The following is a 24603-nucleotide window of genomic DNA, read 5'->3' as shown; positions in this document are numbered from 1 at the left end:
GTGCGGCCTCACCAGAGCCGAGTACAGGGGCACAATCACCTCCCTAGACCTGCTGGCCACAGTGCTTCTTATACAAGCCAGGATGCTGTTGGCCTTCTTGGCCACCTGAGCACACTGCTGGCTCATATTCAGCCGACTATCAACCAGTACTCCCAGGTCCTTCTCCGCCAGGCAGCTTTCCAACCACTCATCTCCCAGCCTGTAGCTCTGCTTGGGGTTGTTGCGCCCCAGGTGCAGGACCCGGCACTTGGCCTTGTTGAACTTCATGCAGTTGACCTCAGCTCATCGGTCCAGCCTATCCAGATCCTCCTGCAGAGCCTTCCTTCCCTCGAGCAGATCGACACACGCACCTAACTTGGTGTCGTCTGCAAACTTACTGAGGGTGCACTCGATCCCCTCATCCAGATCATCAATAAAGATATTGAAGAGGACTGGCCCCAGTACTGAGCCCTGGGGGACTCCACTAGTGACCGGCCTCCAACTGGATTTGGCTCCATTCACCACAACTCTTTGGGCCCGGCCATCCAGCCAGGTTTTAACCCAATGAAGCGTACGCCAGTCCAAGCCACGAGCAGCCAGTTTCTTGAGCAGAATGTTGTAGGAAACGGTGTCAAAAGCCTTACTGAAGTCAAAGTAGACCACATCCACAGCCTTTCCCTCATCCACTAAGCGTGTCACTTTGTATTGTGAGTTAACAGCTTTCTTTACAGTATCAGCTAACTATGAGACAATACAAATGTGAAAAATCCCCATTTGATACCCCCTTCAGCCATGGAATCAGGCCCAAGGGAGCACTGGAGAGATTACCCATGGCCTCAGCATCCTAAACAGGGAAGTATTATTTTTCTTATGCTGATAGCAGAAGAACTCGGACCCGGAACCTTGGCTGCTAAATCCTTCCAGACTTCAGGTATGTAATATGAGACTGTCTTGTTTGTGGTCATGCACTTAAAGCAGAGTTAAAAAGATAATTTACTGAGATGCTGTAGCTCTTTCTAGCTTTAGAGATGATCTTCATTGCAACCAACTTGACTTCACTGTACTTCAGACCAAATTTCAGCTAGGTGGTCATAGATTTTCTCACTGACCTCTAAACAGAACCAAACATAATCTCCCTCTTCCGCCCCATTTCATTAGTGGAAGTACAGGTCCCTCATACTGCTCTGATGAAACACTCGTAAAGGAAAGCTGAGTATCAGTGCAGTTTCCTTACGCTGCATAAAGACCTCATCTCTTCCATTCTTTTTGATATTAAGGTGTTTTTTTTTCTCTTAAAAACTGCTTTGTAGCTGTTGGGAGTAGCAAAGGATATATCATGTTATATTTTAGTTGCTATGGCAACTAATCCTTACTAAAAGAGAGAAGCAAAACAAATTTGTAAAAGTTTGTTTTGCATTTTGAACAAAGACGACCACTAAATTGTCTGTATTATGCTGCCCATTGTCTTCCTTTGTTTCATTCTTATTTATAAATAACCACAACTAATTTAGTACAGGAAAGTAGATTTTTTTTTTGTTTCCGTCTGAACATTCTGAATTTCTCATTTCTTGAAGCATCGTAAAAGCAATTCTACTGAACTCAGAAAAAAAGGGTGAATTTGTGAAAGGAGGTTAAATTCCAGTTCACTGATTTTTTTCATTTGTGTTAAGGTATAACATGAACAAAGAGTTTTTACAGGACATCCTTTGCATTGGAAATGGTTACATTTCACAGGAAAATTACATCTAATTCATAAATTAGGGAGAATTTTACCATATTGCTCTACTTCTGTCTGTCCGGAAGAAGAAGGATATCATCAGAGCTGGAAAGATCTTTCATGTCTTGATCACCTCCATCCTTGCAGGGAAATGCAGATTTGGTTTATACTCCTTTCATTATTTCTGAGATAACTCATGTCTGAGATACCCTTTACAGAACTCCTGAGCTGTGTTTGCTGTCTGACAGTGGCAAACAGTAACTCTTCAAAGAAAACTACAAATATCAATTGGATAAAAGAGAAAAGTCCTCCTAACTAATCTGTATCACTCAGTAGTCTCCAGGACTTCTCCCAGAGAAGTGGTAGTAACTCTCCTCATAAGAATCCATGAAAAGATTTGCTATTTTTAGAGCTGTGCCTTTACTCCAGTATAATTCTGATGCTAATAAGAAGAATGGTTGCTGGATGATAGAGCCTGGACCTTGCAATCCCAATCTTCATCCAGTTTGGGCATGCTGCTGTGCGGAACCTCAGGCAGCACAGCCACTGCAAGGGGCAGCCCTTTGCCGCACTGCAGCAGTGTCCCAGGTGCAAAGACAACACAAAAACATTGCAACAAAAGAGAGATGGGACAATTTCCAAGGCTAAAATATGAGAAAAGGTGATGGTGGTCGGTAGGAATGAAAAGAAAGTTTATTTTTCTAAAAAAAGCTCCCTGAATCACATCATAAGACGTATCGTTTTGTTGTCATGGCCCTTCCCTTTCTTTCTCCTCACTGCAAGCAAACTGGCAATTGCATTCATTATCTTTGTTATCTATGTGCTGGAAAAGGATGTCTATACTTTGCCAGACAGAAAAGTTCAGAAGAAAGCTTCTCTTCACACACCACTTGGGAATTACAACCATTCAATAAATTGCTCCACTTGACACAACTCCAAGCAACATATTAAATTTAGTTTATCAAATTTACCAAATTACTCATCTGCCTACAACAAAAAAGTCACCTAAAGGAGATAAATGTAGCTCAGCTGCAACAATACTTTCCTTCAACTGGTAGCAAGTCAAAAATCACATGTTATATAAGGGAGAAGAAAATCCTTGACTTTTAATTGCTGGCTTCATTTAACAGGAAGCCAGCACAGAAAAACTCTGCAATATGTATCACTAATTTCTATGTTTAGAACAAATTATAGAAAAATAATGTTTATTGCAGAAAAGAGTTCTATGATCATGACTGATTTTCCAGTATCTATACCAAGAGTTGGATGAAATGTTCTGCTCCCTCAGCTAAACTCCTGCACACCCCAAGAGATGCTACAACAAAGATGAGATTCCTCTAGAGAAGATCTAATTCTGCCCTCTGGAAGAGAAAAAACTATTACATGAATTATTTTATTTTAATGCTTTAATGCTACAGTGTCAGCAGAGCAGCTACAAGAAGGGAAGACCAGGTAGAAACTAGCCTTGAAGTATGTTAGGAAGTAATCTAAACCCTTTAGATCACTAAAATAATGTGGCATGCCCAGACCCTAAGGGAAAGGGAAAAGCTTCAAAAGGTTCTAGAAATTTTTAGGACTCCATTTGAGACCAGCTAATTACACAGTTGAGGGAGATGAGCTCAGGCAGGTCTGGTGACAGGAACAGAGCTGCTTGATCTAGGTCACAAAACTGCTAAGGCTCAGGTTTTTCTGTCTGAAGGACTTTTATAGCTCCCATCTGCATAGTTACTAAGCGCCTTACACACTTTCAATGTGTTTATTCTCAAAACATCCCTGTGAGTCAGGGAAGCATCATTATCACCATGTAACTCATAGAAAACTAAAAAAGCAGAGACTAGAGGGAAGGTCCATGGGTTGTCAACACTCTGCACTCCATCCCTCCAGCTCTGGGGTCCTATGCTCCCCTTCGATGCCCCCAGGGTTCCATCCTTTGCCAGTGCTCAGCTGCTCATGGAACGCAATTGCAGGCTAAATACATCCTATCTTTCAAAGCCAATACCTCAGCATACAAACACTCAATATTGTTTGGCCAACTATTGGCAAAAGACCATGAAGAGAGTAAAAACATATCATCAGTGCCTGGGGCTGGTAAATGGAGAGACTATTATTCCACCAGCAGCAGAATATACCAGAACTCCACAGAAGATGCTTGCTCTAATGGAAATGAGAGTATAATAAGTATGCAGAATTAATGCATTTTTCCAGAATTAATAGTCAGATCTTGTACAAGTACTTCCACTGAATTTAAAAGACTTAAATTTCACATTTGTGAAACACAGAAGTATTTTGTACATTTTTTTTTTTTTTTATGCTTGAGCAGCAACAAAATTCAACTAAACAATTTGCTTCCTGCAAGTTGCTGTGCATATCAACTGCTATTCGAACCAATAGCAGTCTTATCCATCTTATCTGTTGATACTGCATCCGGCAGTCTTCAACAACAATCATTACATCTGATTTTTTCAAATGGAAAACTTGCCAAGTCTCAAAACAATGAGCAGGGATGACAGATGTCAGTCATTTCCTCTGACAGGTCAAATGCAAAGTTGTGCTTGAATGGTTTAGGTTTTGCAGTATTTAAATTAAACAGGAATTGCCATTAGAGTACAAAATGAATAAAGCTGCATAAAATAATGTCAATGAAAGACATATACACCAATAATATAAAATTACTAACGTAAACAAATTACCAACTAGGGGCATGAAAGGCAGAGCACTACTGTCTATCAAGACAAAAAAAGATTTGTGCTCTTGTTGGAAATATTTTTACAGCAGTTAAAAGGGAAACCTTCAACCTGGCAAAGGTTTTCTCTTTCTTTGATCCTATCAATCAAGAGCCCAGTAGGTCCTAGTTTCACTCTTGGGCAAATATCCAGTTTTTTTCTATCATTCTGAAGAATGTCATTATTTTATGCATTTTTTTTTTTAAAGGAACATAAGAAATTATCTTTGGAATGTAACTGATACTTTAAGGGTTATTGACCATTGCCTCCACAGAAGCATGTCAGGGTGACAAATGTGTTTGAGGATGACCATTTTTAATGTTGGATGCCATGGCAGGAAACTAATTAAAAACATCATTTATGTTTTATTTGCACAAGGAAGATGCTGTCAGCAGCATACTAATACAACGCAATAGGCTAGATAAATTCTGCTATCGGAATATCTGTACTGCACAGAGCCCACAGCAAGTCCACTTTGCCAGAACAGAAATGAAAACTACAGTAGGAGAAGGTCAACATTATGCTGTCAGATGGTAAGCTGCCCAAGTACCTACAAGTACTGTTTTCTGACAAACAGCTTTGAGTATAAACCCTCCATCTCTTATTCAGCCATGTTCAAGTCAGGATTGAGAAAGCAAGAAACAGATATGTTTTCTGTCTTTCAATGTATTTGATTCTGTTATCATACAATAATCACACATTTCCATGTCTCAAGCACTTATAACAGTACATACATATAAATTCTCTTTGCAATTTTTGAGATTCTGTCTCAGGATCTAGGAACTACTTTGACTATAGGCATGACTGCAAAGTCTGTGCACAAGGTCTACAGCCTGAACAAACACTAAAACAGACCAGAAACTGACACATCCCCAAAGCAAAGCAATCTCTTTTCAGCAGAAATTATTAGCTTAGCACTGCAGCACATACACACAAATAGACAGGTACCACTCTAAAGTTGGCTTGTGTTCAGAAAGCTTAGAATATAGGAAGAATAAATTCATATCATTCAGGAAATAAACAAACAAAACCCACCACCACCAAGACAACAACTACATAGACATCATACTTCATGAGAGAAAATGAAGAGAACCTACAAATTAAAACCTTATAGTCAGGATAGAAGACAAAAGAAAGTAGAAATCCTTTCTGAAGCCAGTTCCTCCTATCTTACTCGTATAAACAATCACATGGATTAATGACAACTTAAGACTCTTTTTTCCCTTTAATTCTTTGCAAAATGTAATAAAAAGACAATAAATACCTTTTAACCCAAGCAACTGGTTTGAGTGGACAAACAGATGACAGTTTTCTGTCAAATTTTCTTCAGGTGTCTTCAGCTATTTAAACCCTATTGATTTTCTTTTGTTTACATTAAGCACCGTAGTTAGAGCCACGTAAGTACCACGTTTCCCCTTTATATCAGAATCTCTACTCAAAAACAGTCTGAATCCTGAATACTATGAACAGCACACACCCTATGAATCCCATTACTCACTAATGTTAAATCTCTTAACAACACCATCAGATAGCTTTTCACATATTATTCATGAACAGCATAAGAGAAGATGTTAATAACTTTTAACTCAAGGGTACCGTATAACATAACTAAGCCCATATGGTTTAGCTATTGCAGCCAGCTTTCCAAGATTATTTTAATATGCATACTTTGGTCCTTGCAGCCGGACAAGCTGGAGTTTTATTTGTTGTCTTTTTTTCTTTCTGTTTTTCCTTTTTTTTTTTTTATCTCCACCATCTGTTTTATAAATCCTTGAATTTATAATATAAAGGTCATTGTTTCAGCATATGGGGAACTGGGTTTTACTAATAAGGCAGAAGTTGACAAGAATTAAATGAATATATACATTTTGATAAATGTATAGGTGCACATATGGCTGTATGTGCTTTGGACCACGTAACTTTTGTAAAGTATTTGATAAACTGCTAGAAAGGATCCTAGGGGGAAGTCTTGAATGAATGGGCCCAAGGAAGTGTTTTTAATCAGATCATTTCAATCAAGTATAGATTCTTCACATTTGAAATCATATTTGAGACACATTCCCAATTGTGCCTGTATGTGTATATGTAGGAAATACTGTTGCACAGCATATCAGCAATGTAGCAAATACCCACCTCAGATCTTACAGGAGATGAAGGTGAACTTATTTCAAATTAAAAACAAACAAAAAAACTTTCACTCAGGCTCTCAAATTCTTGTACTCACCAGCATCTGGATGTCTGTGGTGTCTCAGGCTTCTTGTCCACAAATGTGAGGTCCAGGATCTGTTGTGATGACAGGGAGGACAAGAGATGGCAGCTGTCCAGATTTTGTCACAAAGGTTGAGGTTCTTTGTAGGCTGATGACAATGTCCAGGTAATAGATAGGAGTTTTTGAGACCTTCTGGAGCTGACAGTGAGCAGTGTCTCCATCCTATCCCAACTCTGTGAATCGTCAAGAGTCATCACTGTCCTTTGTCTCCAAAACCGGGTGCCTTGTGAAACCGCATATAGGTCTGTTTGGGTCTTGATGGCCTCTCAAACCTGGTAGATTAACATAAACCATTCAGAGGGCCTCCTTCCTGATGTTTGCCGCTTTTGTACTTGCACACCCAGCTACTCCCAGTGATTCTCCCCTCACACAGACCCTAGCCTTTCTATTACAGTTCTCTACATCTCTCTTTTTGAGTGCATGTGTGTGTATGTACTAGTTTTGGAGGGAATCATCTAATGCTTAGAGTCAAGGATTACTTTAGGCAATGTTTTGTAAGATATGAACTTCTGGTGAATGATTATTCATTCAGATCCTTAGGATGTAAAACCAGATGGCAAGACAATCCTACAGTGCTTGTATGCTATAATGCAGCACAGATCTGAACAGCTGGGATATCAGAAGACAGCTACATGGAAATCAGGGCAGAAGATTGAAAAGCTAATGTTGTTATTTAACCAATTTCTAAAGCAAAGCAGGGGAATATGGGAATTTAAGACTGTGATACTATAGGTATGTGTACACCATGTACTCACAATGCTGTGGGTTTACAGCTGGACGAGTCCCTCAGCATCAAAGTGGCAAGAGGGACACAGCCATGTTTGATAACTCTCTTGTATTCCTTGGGATAGGACAGCATTTTCCTTTCCTTGCCTTAAAAAAAAAAAAAAAAAAAAAAAAAGAGGCAAATATAACAAAAGTCACATAGCATATCGTTTTCAGTAAATGACTTTCACAATTGATTTTGAGATGTGATTATTTTAGGACTGAAAAAACAAATGTCTTGCTATTATATTATTGACTATTACTTCTGGGGATAGTTTGTTATTGCTTAAACTAGATAATTGAAAAGTTAAATTTTGAACTGTATTTGTGTTGTGGAATTCAAAGCTCTGGGTAGTTATTTTAATAAGGATTTTTGTCTTTTTATTTCTCTGGCTTTACAGAACTCCTATGCTATGCCACATAAAAATAAGGTCACATTTTATGATCATCTACTTTGATACCTTATAGCAGATAAGAATCAATTAGAAGCTCAAAAATATCCTGTCACTGAGTTCCCTACTATAGATAGAAGGCCAGGCTGGGTTTTAGAAAACCTTTTCTTTCTACAATGAAAACTATATTCCATTCAAATCAAACTCACAATACAGGAGAAAAAAAAAAAACCAAAACATTAAAATCCTGAAGACCTGAATTAGTAACCTAACATATTATCCAGGCTTAATGAATATTCAAACAATTCCAACAAACCACAGCAGGTTATGCATTTTTCTTCAGCTCCAACTTCCCTCCTCAAACTCATTCTCTATTTGCAGGTCAGACAAGTTTAATGCATGAGCACATTAGCTCTTCTCAGCTCATGCTGAGGGAAGGACCCTCGCAGTATCAAGGCTGTCCATCACAACAAGGCGATTAGACAAAGCCTCGTGTTCCCTGGCAGGGATGAGTTAGCAGTGATGAGCCTCTGCCAGTCCAGGCTTGCTCCCCACTGACTCTTCCAGCCCAAGCTGAAAACCAACACGTGTTGGCAATTCTGACAGCATCCATCAGAGGCTGCCCATCGGGTCACTGCAATTTTGACCCTCAAACACTGAGCCCATGTCTCCAGCGTACCATGCCTCAGCATGCTGCCACGATGGAGTAACAGGAACAAAGGGTTTGCCTCTCAACATCTGAATTTTTCTCTTTGTTTTTCAGTAGTCCTGAAATTATTCTAAAATGCAAAAATGTCAGTCTATTTGAATGGGATAATGTGTTCACAGTCCCAACTTCAGCAATGATAATAAATAGCCCTTAAAAAAAGTCCTCCAGACAGTAACCTTAACTCCAGTTTGGGAGGTTTACAGCCTCTTTGGAAGATGATGAATTCACATCTGTCACTGACAAATGGTCAGTCACACATTCTCACATACAAACAATTCTTACTGATATCAGTCTGAAGGATACTGTGGACAAAGGATAACATTCAACCTTTTTAGTAACTCTACACAAGGAAAGCATTTAATTCAGCAAGCTGCAGAAGCATATGCATTATGTGTAGTGTTTTTACAGCAATTCTCCCACAGAATTTTAAAAGTGTTTATGATTAGATAATATTTATATAAATATTTGGAAGTTACAACCACAATCACTGTAAATCAAAGTAGTTTTTCTGATTTCTTCAGATGTACAAACTTGATTTCAAAAGCTGCATACCCGTCCTACAGCACTTAAAAGGTTTTATTACTTTTAAATGCATTTAAAAAATAAATTATCTTATGTTGCACTTAAATGTATGTTTCTTTTGAATTGTCAAAAGTGAGGCAGATCTGCAGCCTTTGAATGAAAACTGGAATTTCCAAGTATAGTCATCCATGTGAACATAACCTGAAAATCAGCAACGTTAAAGTCCGTATCATGCATCTGAGTGCTTGGACATGAAATAAACTTCAATGAGTAGAGTCCTTTGGAGCTATTGCAGTTGAGAATGAGAAACAGCAACAAAACCTGATGTGATCTCTGAGATTCTTAGAAACCGTAGGTATTAAGAGCATCTTTTTCTCTTTTTGTTAATATGTTTGCATACAGGTACTAATTTCCCAACACAACTACTGCTGTTTGCTTAGGCAAAAATCTAAATATGAAGGAGAAGATTCCAGTTGTTTTATACATGGGTATTTTTCTTTCTCTCTCTCTCTCTCTTTTTTTTTTTTTTTTTGGTAGCAGAACTCTATGAGTCTGCAGCAGTTTATTGCTTTTCTGTCTCAAGAATTTTTGAAGCAGGCTGTCAAATTAGGTTGGCTCTTCACTCGCTTCAATCACAAAGAGCTCATTGATTTCACTGTCTGCAGGCTGGTGGAGATCAAGTCTTTATCCTCCACTTTTCAATTTTTTTTCTTCTTTCAACGCAACATTATAGTAAAGGATATACTGAAGGTTTCTTGAAACTTCCAAAAATGTGTAAGAGGATCCCATTAGTATTGCTGAATACATTGGCCCTTGTGAATCTTTATCTATGTCTTTTAGAATTGATGGAGAACTTAACAACACTATAAAAACTGCTCTCATATTAAATATACTAATCTCTCCTACATTTACTCAATAGATTGAATTTTAAAGCTGAGATAAAGTCGAAACACAACACAGGAACCATGATTTTTAATTAAAAACATTTAGCACTGTGGTGCACAACAGTAATAAACATTTATATGACTACAGGACAAATAGAAGAATTTAAGCACAGGCATATGCTCCTAGCCACTGAGTATACCTGGAAAGCGCGACAACCACAAGTCAATAAGTAACAAAGCAGTTTTCCCCATAAGATTCAAAGTACTGGTGGGAAAGTGCATGCAGGAACTCAAGAAATATGCATAATTTAAATACATGTGGACAGCATACGGCAATATAAGATCTTCCCCATTCATACTCCAATAATTTTTTTTTAAAAGAACAAGCATTCAATAATAGTCTTTGCGCTCCCATTATGGTTTAATACAAAAATATTATACTGTTGAAATATGAAAAAAACTATTTCTTGCGTACTGTGTTTCTTGTTACTTTAACAAACCGGAAAAAAAAAATCCACTAATTTGGGTTTGGTCAGTATAAATGGGAAGAGTGACAAAACTGGGTAATAAGGACACTTTAGGAAGCAGGCTATTAAATGAGTGATGATTAAACTTCAAACAACAAAGAGATAAGTGACTGATCATGCAGTATTGCAGTATTTCAAAACGCAAATACACAGGTGACACAATTGGCCCTTTGCCTACACAATCCAGATCATAACTACTTAAATACCATGTAAATCCAGACCAGAGCCAAATTACAAGTAAATTTTTGCCCAGGTTTGATTCAAATATACATAATTGCAGGTCTGTGAGCCTGAATATGATGTTGGGCAAAACAAAGGAACAGCTAACTTAGAATTTGAATACAATTAATAATTAAAGACAAATGACTGAATCTACAGAAAACATGTTCCTGGAGCTTGTGGGGATTTGGGCTCTAGTGCCATGTTGCAACCAAGAAGGCTACAGTACTGTGTTTAAACAATGCACTGCATGCACTTAAGTGGAAATTTGCTTTATTTTGTACAGGTAGCATCCAACACAAAGATGATAGGAATGACTAGTCAGATGAAACATTCATTCAGCCTAGCAGCCAAACTTTAACAATAGCCATTTATGGAGGCTCTTAAGAATTATATGAGCCTGGGATGGAGTGATGATTTCCTTGTAACTGAGCTTACAGCAGCTCCCAAGCTGACAATCCCCTCCCCATGTTTTATGATTTTTCAACTCTGTCATTTAACTAATCACATTTTGAGCCTGTCACAACTTTTTGAATCTAAAAAACTCTGTGGCTCCAAGTTTCTCAATGTAATCATGCATAACATGAAAAAGTTCCTCTTTTCATTTGATATAAACTGCCTGCCTGATCATTTTATTTCGTGTGCCTCGGTTTGTCTTTTGAATAGTGAATAATCATTCCCTCAAGACTTCCCCCATGTCATTCAGGATTGTATAGATCTTTATAATAATCATTCACAGTCATTTCTTTTCTAAGCTATAGTCTTAGTTATTTCATTCCTCTGCATACAGATGAAGTTCTGTACTTCTGACTGTTGTTTGTGTTTTTCTAGCTTACTACTCCTTTTTCTGAAATGAGGTGAGCAGACTTGTAGCTTATGCTCAAATGTGAGTTCCTCAGAATTGTACGGAGCTGTATAATGATGCTCTATCACATTCTTCTCAATATTTCCTAACACCTTTACTTTCCTGCCCACCACCCAAGACCAACTTAACATCTATAGGTAACTACAGAAGGGTTTACAATTCTCTTTCAGTAACAGCAGATTTAGAACCTACAGTGATAAGAAAGTTTGCTTGTTTTCCCTCTGCATATGGCATTTTATTGATCAACAAGTGAGTTTAATCTTCTGCCTAGTTGGCACTGTGAGATTGTTGAGACTCTTCAGTTTCTATGCTGTTAACCCCCTATCATCAGCTAACTTTGCTGTTCATCCCTTTTTGCTCACGCAAGAGAATGCTAAATAGCAACCACCCCATCACCTCATTGAAAAAACAGGCCTTTCCTTATTCTTTGCATTCTAACTTTGAACTAGTTACTGTTTTCTGGCAATACCTTTTCTTTCATCTCCTGATGGGTTAGTTTCTTAATACTCATTGGTAAGTCTTTGCTGTGCTTGAAGGAGAATTTTGAAACTGAAGCTGGTGCAAAGCAGAGCTATGGAACTAATGAAGAACTGTAAGTGCATATGCTATAGTTGGGGTCAAAATACTCAAGGATGATATTAAAAGAAGAGTTTACTGCAATTAAATGTACCTTCTTAAAAAAAAATCTTATAAGAAATCACGACTTAATCTAAAAATACAAGCTGTGTTGGAAGTTGAAACATTTTAGACTAGGAGTACAGTGCCTTATTTTTAAATGGTGAAGACAAGTAAGCATTCAAACAAATAACCAGCAGCAATGCTGGATTCTCTACCATGAACAATATTTTTCAAATGTATCTTTTATTCAAAATAAAATTATTTATTGCAAGTTCTGTTTTATGTCATAAAGAAAATTAGATTAAACTGTTCTAATAGTATCTTCTGAGCTCAGTCTAAAATGTCCTTTATGATGTGCTACTTTATGAATTTCTTTTTTTTGGTCCAGTTCCTGGAAAATGTACAAACTATATGGCACAGCTATTAGCTTAACTAAAACAGCTAATAGTTTTCTCTCTCTAATCCCAACTAAAGAAATGTGCTATATTATAAAGTTTCGCACTGGCATTTACAACCAGCATACCACTTGAGACTGTTCTTATGTAAATACTTTGGTTTAAAGTATTTAACTGCTACCAAATTTCTTCCTTCCTTGTATCCTTTGTCTGGACATCTTCTGTCGTTACAAGATATCCATACACAAAGTAGTAGCTGTCCATTTTTGACTTAAATTTCAAGCTAAACTGCTATAGAGAGTCTATGACGGATGCAGAATATAACAGCTGTTTAAAACAGCAATAGATGTCTGCTCTCATCTCCTTGAGTGATGCTGATATAACACCTTTATTCTAAAATTGCTGTGAGGATTTCCCATGTGGCAAAAGGCAGCCAGCAAAGACAATGAGTGGGCTCACTGCTTTCAGCCTTACGGTTATACAATTATCTGTCTGTCTAGAACTGTCTGAGCTGAAAACTGTAAGTCTGTCCAATGCAGTAACAACTTGCATAATATTTTGTTCCATAATCAAATGTCATATTTATGTTCTAGAGAGCTCTAGCTTGTACAGAGACTACTGATTCAGCTTTTGCATGTGATCTCAGTGTGTACATACGTCTATTGTCCTTGCTCCAAGCTCCATTAACAAAAAGAAAACCTATTTGTTTGGAATGCAGTAGCTACATTTTTTTTTCCCCTGAGGTGCTGAAAAAACATACCCAAGCACATCACAAGTAATGTTCGTAATTTGCAGTTTAACTGTCTGCACCGCTGACAGTTTAGAGAACAAATAATGAAGTGTGAGGGGTGTGCTGATCACTGCAGACCTGGTTATGTTACATTTCAAGAGATGTGCAACAGACTCACAGGCATCCACCACTATACAACAGCTTATTAATCAGCAGCCTGCAGGTCTCTTGTCCTCTTTGCTATTCCACTCTGCTAGAAGCTGTTTACACAAGACCTCTCAGGGAAATTGTTTCTAGGACAGATACAAATACCTGCCTACTCCCTTTTCTGGCCATAGAATTTGCTCCAGATAGGATTCTTTGGATAAATGGATGTTATTTCTCTCAAAAACAAGAAACATGGGAAACCACATAACCATTTCTCTCCACATTTCTCTCGAGTTCACTTGGGGTCCAGCATAAGATCACCCTAAAAGGATAAAACAAAACCAAGAGGCATTTTCAACTGTGTGAAGAAGTGAGATTTCAGTGGAATTGACTTGTCAAGACTTAATGAAGAACCAAGAATTTAGACTATTGGTTTTTATTGAAAACATTGTTCTCCAAAAGTTTTTTCTTGTTGTTAGTGAGGTATAGACAATGTTTGAAACTAATTGTCATATAAAGATAAGAGACAACAGTAAATAGACCTAATTGAATACAGTGAACAGCAGTGGTCGAGCCATCGTAAGGTGTCTCCTATTAAAACAATACCCTCTGCTAAATATCTTTTAAACATCCAAATTTTCGCAGTCACAGCTATGGTATAGCACTCTAGAAACAGTTGTTTAAAAAGACCTGTTTCCAAAAAAAGCATTTAGAACACTGATTTCTCATGCCTTCAGGAAAGCTCACGCTGTGAGGCTACATTTCATGGTTCTGACATACACAACAAGATGTCCAGACAAGACTGGCACTGCGGTGAAAACTGAAAGCATAGAAACAAACAGTTCTCAGCCACAAGGCTGCTATGAATGTAGGCCTGTTTGCAAAGCATTGCACAGGGACCACCAACACCACTTTTTAAGGAAGCATTTACCACACTATGAACACTTAACTTGTTAACTCTCCCATTTGCAAAGTAATATTTTAAAAAATCTTTAAAGAACTGCCTTTGCACTATGAATAGTCCATTTAGATGCATTAGAAATTGTGCTGCTGGCTGAGTTACAAAACTAAGTCTGTGTTTGGCTTTTCATGTATCATCTCTTTCAAAAGAGAGGGACTGTAGGCTGTGGTGGGATACAGGAGCTGTTGTGAACAAGTAGGAATTTCACTGTGAGAAAGCTTATTGACCAGGCAACATGACAGGGAGACAGCGCCTCATTTACACGTGGTTTTCCAGCTCCTAACTTTTGTTTGTGTTTATTTTTTATTCTTATTTTTAAAGAACCCATCCATTTTGCATCCTCAATTTCATATTTCTTAAAAAAAGAATAATAGACTTTTTTTTTTTTTTTTTTTTTTTTAAGGGGGTAGAAAAAGTAATTATCTTGCCTTGTTAAACCTACCAGTGAATATATTAGAAAATTTTGGTGGGTGAAAGTTCATTTGTTAAACATGGTATACACAGTGTGGTATATGAAAGTGGGAATCAATTATCTTACATATATATTTTTATTATGTATTATTTATGAGACTTCTGTGCTTAGCACTCCCAACTGAAATCAAAGCTCTGTCACTTCCGATGCTGTAAAGCTGCACAGATGTCACAATCAGGTATATAATGACTAAAGTACACAATGAATAAATGAATATAATGAATAAAGTACACAAAATGGCCACACTTTCCAGCCAGCAGAGAGCAAGGCTAGCAAGGCACTACAGGCAATTTAACAGTATGTGAAGAAAACATTAACACTTTTTTTTTGCCCTAAGATCAAAACAGGGGGTGATGGGAAATAGAAGATGAAGGAGGGTAAGGGAATTTCCTACACAAATGAGTACAACTACACTGGTTGTTTTTCTTTTCATTGACATTTCAAAATTTATCAGATGAAATTCTGCCTGCAGAAGGACTATTAACTTGCCATCCATGCAATTGCTACCAAAACAAACCACAAACAAACAAAAAATGATGAAAACCTACCACAAACAAACAATATTATTCCTATTTATTATACCAATGTTTTTCAGACAGTAATGGAAAGTGTTAGATCAAGTCTCTGATTATATGGACAGAATTACTAACTCTTATTTAAATTCAGATAATGCTCTTCCTATCACAATTAATATCTAATTGGTTTTCTAAGACATTTTAACCTCTTTCTTCCACTTCTATGTTTAGATCATTGGCAGCTTTATCACTCTGTACCTGCTGATGAAATAAGAATTGATACTATCTTTGGATGCTCGATGTTAAATGAATAACATTTCCAATGTGCTCTTGCAGCAAACACAAACGAACTATCGCTATCTGATTACCCACCTGATGACTTCCCTCCCTTTTGTTATTTTGACATTTAACCAAAGCAGTATTTGAACTGGTTTTGCTGTATTTCCTACAGTTGAATGACTACCCTCAGTATCTTCTTTCCTCTTTGGTCAAGAAGAACACAAAAAATGTGTCACGTGGAAAGGCTATCAGATAATCAAGGTGCATTTGCATATACACAGTCTGTTCCACAAATGCTGAAATCTGTTTCCAAGCTTATGCCTTGCAATTTTTGTCTCCTTTCAGGAAAGCGTCTCCTCACCTCTAGCTTCTTACATCCTTCCACAGTTATGTATAAACACCAGATACACACACAAAAAAAAAATATATATATACAAACTGGAAACTATATATACAGCATCACTGTGGTAAACAGATGGTTTTTTGTGGCCCAAAGTCCACTCTTGATGGATCTTAAGAACAGGAGGAAGCAAGGGAAGGAGTTTAAGCAGCCCATCAGCCCTGCCATCATTACCCAGAGGGCGCAACTTCTGCAGTTAGAAAGCAGCCATCAGGAAAGGGACAGAGTGGTGGAGCAAAACACATCATCCACTTGCCATAAGTTTTATCCTTGCCTAGTCTGCCGCACACAAGAGGTTAATTTAATTTATCAATGCCCTACTTTCATGAGGCAGAAGAGGCTACTCGAGTTCGGTATGGATTGCTGGAACAGACAGCAGTGGCATCTTCTAAATTCATTGCTAAATAATGCAATACAGTGATACCATAGTGCACTTCACACAAAACAAGAGAAAACGTTCCAAAGGGCAAAACACTGCAGAGTGTCCCAAATTATCATTCCCTGTCAGTACTTGTTATAACTGAATACACAGCTCGGGCAGGAGAATGCTATTTTCAGCAGGCTTTATCAAAAGTCAGGAAAGCCTCATTTCAACAAGAAACATCATCTGTCGGTGCAGAAAAGAGAATGAATGATAACCTTTCTTTAAAAACTGCCAAGGACTGATTCAACATTCATCAACTCACTTCATTCTCATTAGCAAAATTTAAATATCCTATTTAGCAACCTTTCACTTTGCCTTTTTGGATGATGGTATGTTGCTAAACTCATTTTATAGAGAATAATCAGTAATAATACTCCCCTTCTTTCTGTGAAATCATGAGATGATTCATGAAATAATTTCCATTTCATCTGGAACATTTTCCCTTCTGCAGTACCTGTGGAATCAACCCAATTGTCTGTCTTTTTCAGAAATCATTAGCTCTCTAGTGCAAAGCATCTCTTAAGACGCTTTTATTACTTCTGAAAGCCCTGCCTCCTAATAGACTGAATGTAATTGAGCACAGATGCTATTTGCAATGAATAGACAATCCAAACTTCCAAACAATTGCACAGCATTGAGTTACACAGAGTGCACAAATAAGCTTGTTATTGTTTTTAATTTTTATCCATTGGGCTTGAAATTGCAGCCATATGAAAACGTTATGCAGCCTTCTAAGTACATAGACCCCAGTCAGACTCTCTGTTGCCTGAATTAGAAAAGCAAAGAAAGCACTGTATCGTATACAAGTACAAAGACTTTATAATCTTCATCTTATTTGCCTTGAAAAATCTCCTGCAGACTTCAATGGGATTTAGATTAGACCTTCCATGAATTACAGAAACAAGATCCCTTCTTTGTATACAGCATGAGTTCTCTAATGAGAAGCTAATTCATATTTTGATATTTTAAGAGAGTAGTTGGTATTTAAATGAAATATTTCTAAAGATCATTGCACTTGATATCAATCAATATGATTACCGACTTCAGAAATATGTCATTTCCATAGTACAATGGATTAGTGTTCTCAGAACAATACACAAGTCATATTTGTAGTACTAAAGAACAAAGAAAAATCTTAAGAAAATGCTGTAAATAGAAAAAAAAAATCAAAGGCTGACCTTTTACGATCATCCAATAGCTTAGTTATTGATTCTAAATTCATCTGAAACAACAAGAAATCAAGTTTGGAAGGAGGTAAGATTGAGGGCACGCTTCCTCTTGGCATTTCAGAATTATATTTTTCCTCTTATCCAGAAAGCAGAGTATTCACTATTTATATTTCATCAGAATAAAAAATTCCTAGATTTTTCAATTGCAGCAGAACCTCAAAGGAACTTACAGTTTTGGTCTCCAACTCTCATGGTTTGAGCTTTCTTATAGAAATTACTTGTTGAAAACATATATTCCACTCAAGTGAAATGGGTTTCCGCAGCTATGTCATACAAAGATTTCACAGTTACAAGTACATCTGGAAGAATCATTGGTGCTATGAAGATGCACTAGACTTACAGAAAATACTTCACAGCTGCTCAGTTTCTGATAACCACACATCCTTGATTTTGTTGCAGGTCTCTAAAATTAATATTAAACCACTTAGTTCATTAATTCACTTCTTCTACACACAAGTGAGAATTAAAAATAGGACCTGCTAAATGGCTAATACTTGCTAAAATTATTACTAATCTGGTTTTCTTTTTTCTTTTTTATTTTTTTTTCATATTTTTTCCATCGTACCTAGAATGTGTCAGAAGAATTTTGTATGAACTGTGAATACACATCCTAAGGGTTTACAAATTACATTCAACTGGCCATGTGAATCTGCAAGCAAAAAGCACCAGTACAAAACCAAAGGTCATTCAGTACTTTTTGTTTGTGTGCGCATTTGTTTTCCCAAGCCTCAAATTTCATACTCAGTGGGTTGGGGATACAACTCCTAACATTCAGCTTCTGTTGCTGTGACTTGCCTACAGAACCACAATCAAGCTACGTTTGTCCCTTACATGTCCCTCGTAGATGAAGAAGCGAACATGAAAACAAAAACAAAAACCCAAAGGAAATTACATACTGGTTTGCAAGACAATGCCTCTCTATTCAGAACAAGATTTTCTTTATCTGTTTTCTCTTTGACATTTCTCTTTTGAAAAGGGAAAGATGAAAAGTAATTGGCAAGGGTGCCTACAAATCACTGTACAGAGGTATCACATTTTTAATACCTATCCTTTGCTGTTATAGCATCTTTCTTATTTTACATACATGCAAATACCTTCTTAAAGCATAATCGTTGATGAAAAATAGATAGTAAACTTCTAAAACTTCCACTTGTGCCACATTTTTGTCACAAAAAAACATGAAAAATTAAACAAAATTCACAACAAAAACATTTCTATAGTACTTTATCAGGAAAGAAATCTAGCAAGGTTCTTAGCACCTTCATTTATTTATTAACTTATTCTGCTTTTGCCTCCTGCCAAACTTGACGCCTGCTCTTAAACTCCACTTGGGATACTTTTTGCCACTTTTCCCTTTATCCATTTTCATGTGACTGTGTGTCAGTCATTTGGTATTATGGGAATGCTCCCCAGCTGATGGAAACTTAATAACCACCTATGGTGGTGAGCATCTTCCCAGAGGGGGATTCATTTCAATCCGAGTTCATCTCCAAACATCATATTTGGATTTGCAAACTTGGATAAATCTGTTCAGTCTGACTTTATCCCAGCTAAGTCTTAGCACGTGACCGAGCTTCTAAAATTTAGGAGCATTGGTCTCTTCCTGGTCAATGCACAGAGGCAGACATGTCCAAAAGGTAAGTGAGATGTTAATAGGGTTCTATCACCTCTGGAGGTACCTGTTATTCTTCACAAATACCCTGAAGTTAACCTGGGTGATTATTGCATTCTGACCAGACAATTACACATGTTTCAGCACCAGCATTAAACATATGCTCTTTCTGTCCTGTGTAAACATTCCTAGGTAAAGTGCTAATGTTTTATTTGCCATGCAATGCACATAGTGTCACAATTTTCAGCACAGGGCTGCTTTTCGGTGGGCTGCAGGCACTTGTGGTGAGACTTAAAGGCACTGATACATGTTTGAGTTTTAAGATGTCCTTAGGCTCTTAATGCAGCAGAAATTAAGAGTTCAGGCACCTCTGTGCATCTGTAAACAATTTTAGAAGAACTGCAGAAAGCTTAAAGCAGAATGATTAAGAGCAATAGCATAAGCACTGACTAACTAAAGATTTGTACCCACACAGCAGAACAGCTCATTCAAAAAAATGAAAATGCAAAAGCTTAATACAGGCCCTGGATCCTAATGTGTGCTCTGTCACAGGAGCGTTAACATCTAATCAGTTATTTAAATTAAAATGTCTAAGCATCAAAAATATCTAAATGCCTTAAAGCAAGAGCATTTAGCCAGAAAACGCTGAAGTACACATCAAAGAATATTTCTAGATGAAGGGTATGAACTCAAGGGCCTAAAGGTGAAGAAAAAAAAAAAAAAACTCTGAGCGTTTAGTTTTCAAAGCTGAAGCACAAGAGGAATTGATACATACGAGATGTTAAAGGGGTATAAGGTAGGCTCTTACCCATAACAGAGGAATGATGGCCACAGGTGCAGGAGCTTCTGCTATTTTTATGATTATACTAGAAGCAGGAATCAATATATGAATGAAGCAGGAAGTATTTGTGAATACAGTAATGTCTCACTGAATAGGTCCTCTCTTGAATCCTGTAAAACTGAGCAAAAACATTCTGCTATTAAACCAAAATATCTTAAGAAACAAAATTAGTAGGAAAGGTTTATATCATGGCCTAAAAAAAACCTACTAGCATTCAAGTATTCCTGGAGGTATATTCAGCTTTTCTAAAGAAGGGTTCGGAGTGTAGTAATAAAGTCAGGAAGTATATACAGAATGAGGTCTAAATAAAATACCTGAAATAAAAATTACTTTTGATTCCCTGACTGGAAATGAATCTCACTGAGATAAATAGGCCAGAAAAATGACATTTGTGTTTTAGCTATGTAATTTTAAGGTTACAAACGTAATAGCAAGCTCAGTTAGAGAAGAACAGAGGAAAATGTAGTGCTGTAAGGGAAGTATTGTATGACCACAAGACTGCCAAATCTAGTATCATTATCATCTAGGATTTTTCCTGCAACCATGGAAAATATGCCTATCCAGCCTGCTGAAGTGAGGACTGACAATACTCTCATCTCAAGCAGAAGAAATGCTGAATATCTGCCAACATGAAAGGCAGCACTTCAAAACTGAAGGCAGCTAGGACTCAGTGTCAAAGAAAGTGAGTGCTTTTTTAAGAGACTGAAGCATAGACTTAGCCTACGGGACACAGGAAGAGATGAAAATTGTTTCTATGAAAAGCAAGATCATGACAACTGAATGAATCTCAGTAACAGAGAACACAATTTGGCATGTACAAATCTGGACAAAGAATCAATTTTCTCTTGTTTATCCTATATAGCTGGAAAAACTTTCTAATATAATAAGAAATATATCCAAAAAAGGTTGTTTGGATATCTTTTAATCTTTCTAGTGCCCTTCCCAGCTACTAAAAAAACTAAAAAAAAATAATAATAATTGAATTATATGAAATCCCTTTTTACCTGGAATGTCATATATGACTTGCAAGATTCAGCAGCGAAGTTTGCCAAAACAGCTGCCTGTGCACAGTACTCAGCTTTTGCCTGAAACTCAGATGATTAAGTCATAGTAAGAGTGGGCAGCACAGCACAAGTACAGATTCTCTCTATTCACTTTCACTTAAACTAGTCCAGTGGTCGTCTTAGAGAGACTGTATTATTCATAGAAAATCATAAACAGACAGTTGTAAAAATTTCCTCCACTATGGCTAGAGAAGATCCTAGCATCTCTCAAAGGCAGCAGCATGTACTGTATGCTGCTAAGGGAAGGTCAAGAGTTTGGAAAAAAGGTTATAAAATGAATGTAGGCTGTGGGGCACAGAAGTCTCGCAAAACAAGATGACCAGTCACAGGCACCACTCATGATTTTAAATATCCTCTGAAACAAGAATGGAATGAATCACTATCAAACATGCCCATTCCATCGAACAGTCCAGTTTTCAGATTTATTTTTATTTTTTAATTTTTATTTTTTAAGAGGGAGGTGAAGAAATTGTTAAAAGCAGCTTGGACAAAGCAATTTCTTTCTAGATGCTGTCTAAATCTATAAGCTCTGACAGCAAACCTTCACCAGCTTTGGACAGACAGAAAGGCAAGCACTCATCCAGATTTAATCTAAGCCAGGAAGGAGAAACAACTGTAAAGCAAGCTTTACAAGATCAGTCTGTGCATCATCCTGGTGAAAAAGTTGAGCCAAAAGTGCTGGACATATATGAGGTGTTTCAAGAGCTGTCTGTCCCCAGGACACCATGAATCCTTCTGGACTCATGCTATTCAAAGAGCATTCCACTGATACTTGAACTGTATGGAAATATCAGGACCGAGTTTACTTGTGAAGTGCCATGCAGTGCAAGAGCTCTTTCCTTTTTTCTAATAATATTCTGAAAGAAAAGAGGCCAATAAGGATTTCCTTTTTTGAGGAACACCAGGAGAGTCTACAGAACTGCTGGATCAAGAGTGTGAAAGGTAAGGTAAGAGAGCACAACTCTTCTCATCTGAGATTTAAAAAAAAATCCTCATAGCTTTAAAAATATATATTTTACTTTGTAAAATAGGAATAATAAAGGGTTTGACACTGAGTCAAACAGTTGACAAAAGTGACACAGGACAGAGCTATATTCTGCCCTTTCCCTCATTTCCTGTGTATTCAGGTGAACTTTCCCCTTCTTTCTCTTTGTTGTATGATTAATATAAAGCAGCATGTTTCTTGCATCAACTAAGTAGATCAGTTTCTTGCAAACAGAAGAGCTGCTTTAAAAAGGCCAGTATCAGTTCTGAAAATACGAGTTAGGCACCTGAGTAACTTATAAATCTTTGTTGAGAATTTCACCCTTATTCTACCATGTGCCTCACTTCTCCATCTGCAGTCTGGAGATAAGAGCTTTTCAATGTTGCTGCTGCTAGCATCTTGGGAATAAGAGAGTTAGAGAAAAAAAGACACAGCAACAGCAAGCACTCAAGCTGGCATAATGGCAGTGCTGCACTGATAGCATACTTTTTCATATACTGTGGAAAAATGCTACCACTCATCTTATCAATTCAAGTACGCCGATTCACACCAACCTACAATTTGGCCTCCCGTGGTTTGTTTGACATAGACCTTATGGAGATCTATATATAAAATCATATAAAATAACTAGAGTACATCCCTGCTTGTATCATAATTCCTGTACCATAAGCAAAATAAAATGAATATTTTTATGTTATGAGAGTTTTCTTAATGGAATAACAGGCACATATATAGATAATGATAGATAACGGGATCACTTATAAGACAAGTCTGAAAAAGAGTTGATCTCCAACTTCATTTTCCAATGAACAAAAGCTGATGCTGACTTCTGTGTTTACCTTTGGAAAAGCCTCTGTCCGGGCCAATGAAAGAAAAAAAAAAAAAAAAAGCCACAGGCAAAAAGATAGCTAAAATCTTATTCTGAACCTGAAAGCAAAGTGTTTCTGTCAGGTGTTGAATGAAACCATTGGGCTAGCTCTAAACTGGGATAAACTGCTGTAAAGGGAAAAACATTTTGAACTTAGGAGCACTTTCTAATAAGCTGTGGTTATTACAAACCACACTGACAGACTTATTTGTTCTGCTGCTATCAAAAACCAATGAAGACTGAACCTCAGAAGGTTTGGAGGGTTTCAGATGACTCCCCACACACAAACACATGCCCCTGAATCAAGAGAAGTACATTGTGATCTTCTTTGGATGCATGAGTAAAGCATTTCACTGTGAAATACAAAAATACGTCTTTGCCACTGTTGTATAAATTTTAAATTGTATTCACTAATCCTTGATTATTAAAGCCAAGATAACTAAAAATTTTATTTTCTTTTATATTATCTTCATTTTTAACATGCTCAAAATATGGTTAGCAATGTCATAGTGTTTAACTCCTAACGCCTCAGTTACAAAGTAAGAAACCCCACTGGAATAGCAAGGATTTTGCACTTATTTTTAACTGTTAATTTCATATCACCTTAGGCAGAATTTCTGTCACTAATTGGTCCAATAGCGGAAATGAATTTTTATGATTCTTTTCCAAACAATTGGAGCAGTTATGGAGGTGACCCGTTTATAACAAGCCAAGTTCTGTCACAAAATGGCGGCTGAACACCTCAGAGAGAAAATGGCTGCCGGCCTGAGGCCTGCCTGGCAGCAGGCCTGGGCACCTCCGCCTCAGGGCTGGGAGCCTGGCATGGCCCTGATGTGTGGCTGAGCACCTCGTGTGGCACTGCCTGGATGTACCAACGGTACTAAATTAGAAACTGAGGGACCACTTCTCTGCCAAGAAAGTGGGAGTAGACGTGTGAAATAAGATTCACTTAAAAAGAATAAAGGAAAACGAGAAACACCACCCACTATCTGAAGAAGATACAGAAACTAACAGCAGCCTTTGGTTGTCTACATGGCAGTCTCCTATGGTCTCTTACATCTCAGTGATATGAAAAGGGCTTGATTTTTTTTTATTTATTTTTATTATTTAAATTTATTTGTTTGGTCCTTTCTGGACACATTCCTGGGGAGATCAGCCTCTTTGGTGACTGATTTTTTCCTTTTGGTAGCTAGTCTCTTTGGAGATCACCTTCAGACATCCGATCCCAGGATCTGTTTGATGCATTAGAGTACCAGTAATTTTATGAATTATGTATATATGTACATGATTTGTCCTAAGTACAGTATTGATAAGTATAACCTAGCATAAGTCTTTGCTTTTCTAGTGTTTAGTTTGCAATCCATAAGTAATTTTACCACCATAGCATTATTGATTACTCTGTTTAGCCTGTAATTATGCCCAAACCATGTCTGTGGCTATATTCCCGATTTTCACACCTCAGATTGCTTTCCTACTACCTCTAATTGCTTTT

The 24603-nt window shown here is 37.3% G+C and overlaps 1 long non-coding RNA gene across 14 annotated transcripts in view; it reads right to left on the bottom strand.

Moving 5' to 3' along the window:
• Positions 1 to 23847, bottom strand: part of LOC106034563 (uncharacterized) — a 144957-nt gene extending 121110 nt beyond the window's left edge. For 4 of the 14 annotated variants that reach the window (XR_007161193.2, XR_010832245.1, XR_010832241.1 and 1 more), the window contains exons 1-4: positions 20162 to 20598; positions 17691 to 17734; positions 7444 to 7561; positions 6644 to 6960 (exon numbers count right to left, since the gene is read on the bottom strand). This is a non-coding gene — a long non-coding RNA (uncharacterized lncRNA). Of the gene's footprint in view, positions 1 to 6643; positions 6961 to 7443; positions 7562 to 17690; positions 17735 to 20161; positions 20601 to 23714 lie in introns of those variants that run through there. The other 10 variants (XR_010832243.1, XR_010832236.1, XR_010832246.1 and 7 more) reach the window with 6 other exon arrangements.
• Between the last annotated feature and the right edge of the window lie 756 nt (positions 23848 to 24603).

This window comes from Anser cygnoides, chromosome 6, assembly GCF_040182565.1.
Source record: "Anser cygnoides isolate HZ-2024a breed goose chromosome 6, Taihu_goose_T2T_genome, whole genome shotgun sequence".
Classification (NCBI taxonomy): domain Eukaryota; kingdom Metazoa; phylum Chordata; class Aves; order Anseriformes; family Anatidae; genus Anser; species Anser cygnoides.
The sequence above is the reverse complement of the archived record's forward strand: the minus strand, read 5'-3'. Positions and strand labels throughout refer to the sequence as shown.